General features: G+C 45.8%; 1 protein-coding gene across 3 annotated transcripts in view; it reads left to right on the top strand.

The window, feature by feature from the left end:
- The first annotated feature begins 833 nt into the window (after positions 1–833).
- Positions 834–9,425, top strand: part of APBB1IP (amyloid beta precursor protein binding family B member 1 interacting protein) — a 126,011-nt gene continuing 117,419 nt past the window's right edge. The window contains exon 1 of one of the 3 annotated variants that reach the window (XM_050939081.1): positions 834–1,031. The gene's annotated coding sequence lies outside the window, so the exon portion shown is untranslated. The remainder of the gene's footprint in view (positions 1,032–9,425) is intronic. The other 2 variants (XM_050939080.1, XM_050939079.1) reach the window with 2 other exon arrangements.

The raw sequence follows: 9,425 nt of genomic DNA, 5'->3' as shown, positions 1-9,425 counted from the left end.
CTCTGCAAGAATGAAAGTGCCCCTACCTCCCACCCCAAGGGGCACAGGCAGCAGACAGGTCCCTACCACTGGGGCAGTGGGATGGTGAGGACGGATTGGCCTCTCTCGGGGGTTGTAGGTGCAGATTACAGGCTGTGTAAGGAGTCCCTCTCCCCCAGGTTCTGCAATGCTTGCAGAGAGACTCCTGAAAGGTCTCTGTTTCCAGTATTTGGGGTGTGGGGTAGGGGTCCTCTCTTCACCCAGAATTGGGTGGGGTGGCTTGGTAAGGAGTGGAAGGAGGATCTGGGGCAGTGAGTAGGGCAGTCCCCAGGGCTTAATTTGTGCTAGGGCTTGCCAGGGTTGAGCCCCGGCACCTCTAGGCTTGGCAATTCATAGCCCCTGCTCCTCTGTCTTGCCACATCAGTTATGAAAGTAAAAAAAATTGCTTGAGCCCTAGCACCTAACTACTTCAGCCCCAGCACCTCTTTCATTACAAATTAATCACTGGCAGTCCCCTTCACCCAGGGCCTGGGAGTTCCTTGCAGTGCCTAGGTATTTCCCCTCCACAGGATCTGGGGAATCCAGGAATGGGTAGAGCAGATTTTGGGGGAATCTTTGCAGGGAGCCTAGGAATGGGGGAATCTGGCTTTCCTCAAGAGGAGGGTGCAGGGCAGTGGCAGAAGCCTCTTCTCCCAGCATCTGGGGGGCTTGTGTGAAATGTCTGGGAAGGGGTCCGTGCCCCAGGTGCGGGGCCTGGCTGTGCCTGGGGTGGGTCCCTCTCCCCAGGGTACCTGGGTGTGGGGGTGCTGAACGTGACACGAGTCACCCACTGAGCGCAGCTGATAGGCCAGCCGCACTTCCTCACAGCGAGGAAAGCAGCGTGCCTGGGGTGGGGGCCGGCGAGAGGTGAATGAACGCAGCTGGGGGCTGGTTGCGCGCACTGCCCCGGCTCTGGCTGCCTGATCCGAGCCCGCTCGGTGCTCCTCGCACCCGCTGCCAGACGCGCCTGCTCCAGCCCGGGCGGACCGGCCAGCCGGGGAAGCTCCAGCAAGGTAGGAGCGGAGCGGAGCGGGCCGCCCCCTTGCTGGCGGGAAGGGTGACTTTGACCTGAGGCTCCCTGGGGAGAGGGGCGCAGAGCCACCCGGCGCAGGAGAAGGGGTCTGGGCTCTGCCCCCGGCAGGTAGCCCAGCGGCTGGGGAGGGAGCGCGCCGCCAGGGACAGCCCGCGCCCCGCCACCTGCCCGCCGCTCGGTGGGAAAGGTCTCGTGCGCGCTCCTCTCCGCGGGCTCTTTCGCCATCTCTGCCAAGCTTCCTGCCGCGGAAGTTGCAGCAAGAGCATCAGTTGCAGCAGCTCCGTTTCGACAGGCGGGCGCCAGCGGAGGAGAGTCATGCCCGGGCTGGGGGTTGGAGGAGAAACAAACCAAGACGTGGCACTAGCTGGCCAAGTGTTTAGCCAGGGAGGAACGAGGAGAGCCCCATGCCCCTGCGATCATTCTCTGCCGTGGGAATGACCCCTGTGGGATGGCGGAGAATAAGGCTCTTACTCTCCCTCCCCTTTTACACAGGGCTTTTGAGGTCCCTGATCAAAAGGTGCTGTCAGCATAAGGCTTCATGTATTGGCCCAGCACAGTGAGGGCCTGGCCCCATTGCGGTTTCCGGGCATTGTTGCAATATAAACGTTAAACAACAAGTGGGCCCAGCCCTGTACCCGTTACCTACCAATGCAGGCCTTACTATGACAAGTGATCTCAATAAAATCAAGGGGGCTACTGTGTGAATAAAGGCTTCTTTGGTGAATAAGGGTTGGGGTGGGATCATTACTGCAAATGATTCTGTGGTTTCCTGTGGAAATTCGTCATTGTGGGGAACTTTTTATAAATTTTCCTCCTGTTATAAATGGAAATCAGACAGATGACTATGATCCTAAGATTGCATATTAGGTGATTAAAACTAAGAGAGACATAATATGGTATACCTGGTGTTATAAAAGAAATGCATAGTGGTTAGGATGAACACTTTGCACAGAACACATCAACTGGACAGAATTGAGTATGGTGCACCAAAGAAGAAAAACAGTCTTATTTTAAATACAAGCTGAGGAAAAGACTCATTTAAAAATCATTGTTAGTATTAGCTGGATTTAAGAATAAACTGTTCTTTTTTCTGGAATAAGTTAATTATTTGTGGCATTCAGTATCCAGTATGGGCCTTTATTAATTCAAGATTATATTCTGTTTAGGATATCTAAAAAGTTTGGTATCTCTGTCTTCAGGGCAGGGCGTAGGTCTTTATCTGTGCTTGCAAAACATGAGGCAATCTAAGTAAATGGTAATGAATATGGGTTAAGAGAATTCACAGAACTACAATAATGATTCTTTTACTTCTCTGGAAAAACAGTTAGGGCCAAGTTCTCCTCACCTTACTCATGCAAAGTAGTTATATTTAAGACCATGTAATAGAGCAAGGCAAGCAGATTTGACCCTGGATAAAAATAATTTATTAGCGTAATATCAGTTTTTGTTTGATTTACCATATTTGGTATTATAGGAACTCTGTTTTTGTAGTTAAAGGTGCTGTTCTTCTCTGCAAGTTAATTTCCATTAATGTTTGTTAAGCATGCTTCAAGGAGAGTTCTCTCTCTGTGGGCTAGATTCTGCAGTTCCTACTGAGGAAATACTAGCATTAAATGTAGTCAGGCATTTAACTCTGGACACTATTTTTAGAAAGAAGGCTGAACTGTGAAAGCTCATTTTCATGGTTTGTTTAATTCTGAACCCAAATTCGAACTTGGATGTGTAATCTCAAATGACTTCATTTTTAGTAGATCAGGTATTTATCTCTTGGGTTTGGTTCCTTCTGCATTTCCCCCAAATCCTTGTTTTTGGTTAAGACGTTCATTTTTAACAAATACCAGTTTCACGTATAAGTCCATTAATGTCAGAGTTAATGACGTTTCACGCCTCATATTGTTTCAGTATTATAGCATATTTACAATAATGTTCTGTTTTAGTAGAATGATATTGATGCTTACAGTCACTATTTGTTTCAATCTAATTTTTTGTCTCCAATGTTATAGCTGTAAAATATATGCCATCATCTTAACGAAGTGCTAAATTAAGAGTCTTTTTTGATTAAGTATTTTACATTTTCTTATTTATTGGCTGTGCAAAGTTGTGTCCTGGTACAGCAAAAATTGTACTTAGATCTTTGGGACAGGGACCATATTTTTGTTCTGGTTTGTACAGCACCTAGCACAATGGGCTCCTGATCCATGAATAGGACTTCTAGGCACAAAAAGCCAAACCTGGCATGCCTAAATAGGTGCAAGTGCTATTTTGTTTACTGTGGGGATTGGATTCGACCCTGGCATAAGTGGGCACAATTAATTGAAATCAATGGGAATTGAACCCTGTTATCCCAGGGCTGAACGTGCTTTGTAGAATTTTATATATGAATATCATTGCATTACAGCTATGTAAAATGTAAGGCAGCACATAGCAATTTCTATTAAGCCACTGTAATTGTCATGTACCCTGATTAACAATACCTTTCTGTTATGAAGGAAAGGTACTTCCTTTGTTTTTAGCAGCAAGCTCATGACTTCACATTTCTGCTTTTTGTTTTATTTCTTTTAATTGAAATGGCTCTTAATATCCCTTAAGGTGTATTTTAGAATTTAGTATTTAGTAGAACTCTCTTAAATTCACACCAGTGGCTGGAAGACCTGGCGTGAAGGACTGAATTTTGTTAGCTGAGAAGAAAAACTAAGAACAACACATCACAACATATGCTTTTAAAGTGATTTGTCAATTGTTTAGTTTTTGAATTAATGATAATGCTGCAGGGTATTCTTGTAGAATATTACTACATCATATACTGGTCAATGTAACCAAGGGTTATTCCACCCTCACCTCAGTTTTGTGCAGGTTCAATTCCGCTGAATTCAGGGGAGATATTCCTGGTTCATGCCATTTATGCACAGATGTTTGTTTTCAGTGTAATGAAAGCTTGGTAATATGAGACTCCACTATGGAGACGTTACACAGAGATCTGCACAAAGATCAAGGATAAAATATAACCCTCAGCCTGGAGAAATATTGTTATAATCTGAAAGCCCGGTAGAAACACTGCTCTTTAAAAATTCTCTGATTTTGCTAGGAACATTCACTCTTTTTCCCCTACACGTTTAATTAAAAACACTTTCCCCCAATGGGGGTGTTCAATACATTAGAACACACATTTTGTGCAAGTGTCACATCAAGATGTATTTTTCCATCTGCAATATCTAGATAGGTCAAATCTGCAGAGATAATTAACTCTGCAGTATGGGCTGTGACTGTCTGTGGGAGGTTTCAGTCAATCAACAAAGTAAGATGCATAGTTGAACAACCCAGTTTGTTTTAGATTTTGAGAAGATTTTTATCTTGACTAAGTTTGTATGGCTGAAAAATATGTAGTGGGGGTATTGTTTGTTCTTTTCTTTAAACACTCCCTGTGAATGCTGCAATAGTATCAAGCTGTTCTGGTGGCTGGAATCAAACAACTAACAGGAACCTTAAAGACTGAATTGAGTAATTTGTGTTTGCTGCAAATTGTTGATGGGAATCCTGATCACTTAGTGCACAACATCCTCAAGCAAGTGCTGATGCCTTTTGAAGTCAAGGCTACCTCTGTTCATTATGTAAACAAATTTTGTTTGCATTTCATTTTTAACACTTTACTGCACTACCTGCAATTTAACTATGTGTCAGGCCTTGAGCAGCGTCTACAAACTGTCTCCGTGATGTGTCAGCTACATGCATTCTTCTGTGTCCCAATGGAACATTAAAAACAGGAAAAGACTACATTCTGCTCTAAGAATATGATTTAGCCAGAACATCTCTCTGGGAATTAGTTGCTTTAGTTTTACCAACATTTTCCAAACGCTTAGGTTTGGGGTGTTCATTTTAAAGTTTGTAAGGGTAACCTCAGCTGACAGAGTGGAGAATGTAGAGCTTTTGTCTAAACTTTGTTTTCTTTAATACTGCGTTTCTTTAGCTCTTCATTTTTTCTGTGATAAAACCTATTCAAGGGGGCAAAAGATGGCAGGTCAGTGCCGCCTTAGAAGCAGGCGAAGGACCTGCTCTTCTTATGAGCAGAGCAGTTCAGAGTCACTCTGATTCTTCCTCCAGTGGCAAACAATACACACACTGTGAGGAGCAGGATATTGCTTAACTAATTCAAAACTTGGTGGTGTTTGCGCAGACACAGAAAAAGTAACAAACTTTTCCACACAACCTGGATGTTCAGCCTGGTGGCTAGATAAGACACTAGTGACTCTCCCTAGTATATTGTCATGTGCAGTCATATGGTGCCAGGACCAAATCTTTGTGGGTAAATGAGGCATGGAAGGATTCTGCATTGTGGCCTCTGGCCACACTCCTTTATTCAGAAGTATAATTTGTGGAGGCTGCCTGTCCTAACATTCAGTGCATCTTAAGGCAAGGTAATACTACAGGTATACAATAGATGTGGGTGTGTGGCAGAGTGACAATTCACTCGCATGTGCCTCCTGCTGGTCCTCCTGGGTATTAGCTCTTTCAGCCCCGAGCACCCTCCGCAGGCCAGTGTCTTGCCTGCCGCTGGCCAGAGTGTCCCTCCTGGACCACCATGCCCTTTTATGCTAGGGTTCTGCCCTCAGCAGTAACCCACAATCTGGGTCTCCCCACCCAGGGGAACCTCCAGTCCTTTACCCTCACCTTGCCTCAGTGACTACTGCCAATCATGCTTACTGGGCCAGACTGTAGTCTGTAAACCACTCATCATTGGCAGGAGGGTTAGGCAAAGGCAGCAGGTCCTATCTCTGGTCTGCCCCACTGCAGCCCCAGTGCCCTTTTTAGCAAGGCCTGCAGCCTGGGGTTTTTCCTGGCTGGAGCTCCCCAGCTCCCTCTGCCCTTCCTCCACCTCAGGTGCCAGGTCCTTCTTTCTCAAGAAGCTAGCGAGTGTGTGTGTTTGTTGCTTCTGGCCCATAGCCCTTTTATAAGGGCCAGCTAGGCTCTGACTGAGCTGGCCACAGCTGTGGTCAGCTACTCACTAGCTTCCCCAGCTGTTCTTTATCCCTTTTACTGCATTAACCCCTTCAGGGCCGAAGTGGGGCAGCCACTCCACTACGGGGTGGCTGAAATCCACTCCATTTAATGCAGGTTACCTGCAGCCATCAAACTCCTATTAGGTTGTAACTCAGTCCCACCCAATGGCCCATAGTTTGGCCATCCCAGGGCTAAAAGCCCTTCTAAGTACAGGTTTCAGAGTGGTAGATGTTAGTCTGAATCAGCAAAAAGAATGAGGAGTACTTGTGGCACCTTAGCAGGGCCGGTGCTTCCATTAGGCGACCCTAGGCAATCGCCTAGGGCACCAGGATGTAGGGGGTGGCACTTTGCACGCTCCCCATGGGGCGCCCGGGAGCTTTGGGTTCCATTCCCGTCACGCCGCCGAAGAAGGACCCTCTGCTGATGTGCTGTGGAAAACAGCGGCAGGCAATTGAGCTACCGGCAACATTTCGGGAATGACTGCCGCTGTCGCCTGCGGGATTTCGGCGGAGGATCCTTCTTCAGCGGTGCGACGGGAGCAGAACTGGAAGCTTCCGCGTGCCCCATGGGGTGCGTGCAAAATGCCCCCCCCCGAATTCTGCCTAGGACGCCAGAAACCCTGGCTCCGCTCCTACACCTTAGAGACTAACAAATTTATCTGAGCATAAGCTTTCATGGGCTAAAACCCACTTCAATGGATGCATGGAGTGAAAAATACAGTAGGAAGATTATATATATATATATATACACAGAGGACATGAAAAAATGGATGTTGCCATACTAACTATAATGAGAGTAATCAGTTAAAGTGGCCTATTATTAGCAAGAGGAAAAAAAATAAGTACAATTACTGCTCCAGTCTTCTATTAAAAAAAAAAGTGTGATTCCTCATCCCATTCAAAAGAGAAGTCTGCATTTCAGGCTAGACACTTTGTATGCCAGATTGATTCTCGATGGAGAGAAACCGTGTTATTTGTGCAATTGAGGCAGTTTCCTGCAGGGAAAGTGATGAGAGCAATAATTAACTGCTATCTAAAATTCCACTAATTTGGGAGGAGATTCATCTACCAATGTGAGGAAAAAAGTTTAACTGTATAATAGTTGCTATCAAACTACGCTGAAAATTCCCACTTTAAAGTTGCAACTGGAAATAAAATCACTTGTTGCCTTTTAATTCACAAATTGGGAGCAAACATTGTAAATGAAAAAGGGGTTATGCGAGCCCTCGTGTTTAAGCACAGTCTCAGAATGGAGTTAGCTGGTGGGGAGATGGGGAGAAGGAAGGATATCTGAGAATCTTCCACTTTTCCATCTTCTGGAAGCTTGAAGAAACTAAACTATCCCAGTTTCACCTCTTTTACCGCAATAATGAACCATTTCCCTTGCGTGCAGACACACCAACATTACTGTCTAGGGAAGCAATGAATCAACAGGCTGGATGAGATGAACAGTTGGCCTAGAATACATAGGCATCCCTTGCTCCTTTGGGAGTGATTTCATTGTATAGGGAATTGCTCCTTAATTATTAGAACATCTGATGTTTGTAAAGTGCTTTGAGAGGCTCGGATAAGTGAATAGTAGTAGTATCAGAAAGTTTAAAAGGACACATGGGCCAATGTTAAAGCTTTCATACCATTGCAGAGAAAGAGTAGTAGTATTGGGAGGCACATCTCAGTCAATTTATTTCATTTTCGCCCCACATCAGCAGGCAACAAAGCAAATTCTTCAGTACAATGCCAAATCAGGTAGTGCTATTTTTAAATAGGTCAACATATGTTGAAAGAAAAGGTAAAAAGAGTTTTTGAAAGAAGAATATGAAGAATATAGGTGGTTTGTAGGGAGGGGAGTAGAGTGTAATATTAGAGTACATGGGCCCTGATGTTTGAACAACATTTGGCAATCCAAATCTAATTGTACTCTATGTCCCCAACACCCTCTCAAGATTTTCCTGCTCTCTCCCCATCTTTTCCCTAACACTCCAGGATCGCTTTGCTATCTACAGGATCCCTGAAGGTAAGGCTGCCTATCATCTCAGCCAGCGCTTCTCAAACTGTGGGTAAGGACCCCATTTTAATGGAGTCACCAGGTTTGGCATTTGATTTGTTGGGCCTAGGGCTGAAGCCAAAGCCCGAGCCCTGCCCCCCAGGGCTGAAGCCAAAGCCCAAGGGGGGCTTCAGCCCTGGGGGGCGGGGCTGAGGTTACAACCCCCCTGCCCAGGGGTGAAGCCCTTGAGCTTCAGCCCCAGGGTGGTGGGGCTCAGGCTTTGACTTTGGCCCCTCCACCTGGGGCGGTGCTTTGGTCCCTTTTCCCAGTGTCATGTGGTAGTTTTTATTGTCAGAAGGGGGTCTCAATGCCATGAAGTTTTAAGAAATGCTACTAGTGTCTCAGTTTTTCAGGGGATGCCAGATGGCTGGTTTCCTTAGACATTTTGGGGGACCCTACAGATGTTTCTGCTGCTGTCTCAATCTACATGAAGGTAATCTAGAGGCTATGTATTGCAGCAGCAAGGGAAGGAAATGCTTCTGGACATTGTTGTGCTGACTGCTTGGAGCTGAGAGATCTCAGTTCTATTCCTTGCAGCCCTAAGGCTAGAACTGCAGCACTAAGGAAGTCCCAAGGTAGTGTATATTGGGATTACCCAGACGATCTTGGAAACCTCAGCCTACACTCTGCCATTTCAGAACCTGGAGCATGTCTTATTCCATGCAGTGGTGGGTGGGATTCTTTGACATGTGGAGGAGGATATCCTTCAGACAACAGCCAGATTCTCTGTTGCCCTGAATCTTGTGTGGTCATTTGCATTCCAGTAAAATGGGCTCTGAAGCTCTATGAAATCAGAATGGTAATGATTCAAACTCACTTTGCACTGGTGTAAATGACTGCACCAGGTGCAGGGCAATGGAATATGATATGTAGGTCCTCAAAGGGTAACTTATTGATCATTTGATCAAGGGAGACCATGGGCAAACCTGGAAGTCCCCCAGAGATGGCTGCTTCACGGGAGTGAGCACTCACTAGCCATTGAAGAGCGAGGTTGAAGGAACAGCCATTTGGTATGGAGAAGAGACCGAAAAGGGATTTGAAGGCCACTGAGCAAACTTTTCAGAGCACATCAACAGTAGTGGGGAGAAGGGATTTATAGACAGAGGAGTGATGGCCCTGGGAAGGGAGAGGGCAGTCAAAATATTTGCAGCTGAAATGTTTTTCCAGTTACTGTTCAGAAATGTTAGCGCCCCCACCACTCAACAGGCAGGGATGCTTCTTACAGAGGCTTCTTCTCTGAAGTGGTTTTTCACTCACACTATGAATGTGGTTACATTCTCATGACTGTTACTATTAAAGTGATGGATGCTGCATGGAAAATATGAATAAGTATTAA

The sequence above is a fragment of the Gopherus flavomarginatus genome, chromosome 2 (assembly GCF_025201925.1).
Source record: "Gopherus flavomarginatus isolate rGopFla2 chromosome 2, rGopFla2.mat.asm, whole genome shotgun sequence".
NCBI lineage: Eukaryota > Metazoa > Chordata > Testudines > Testudinidae > Gopherus > Gopherus flavomarginatus.
This window is presented reverse-complemented; position numbering and strand designations above follow the sequence as displayed.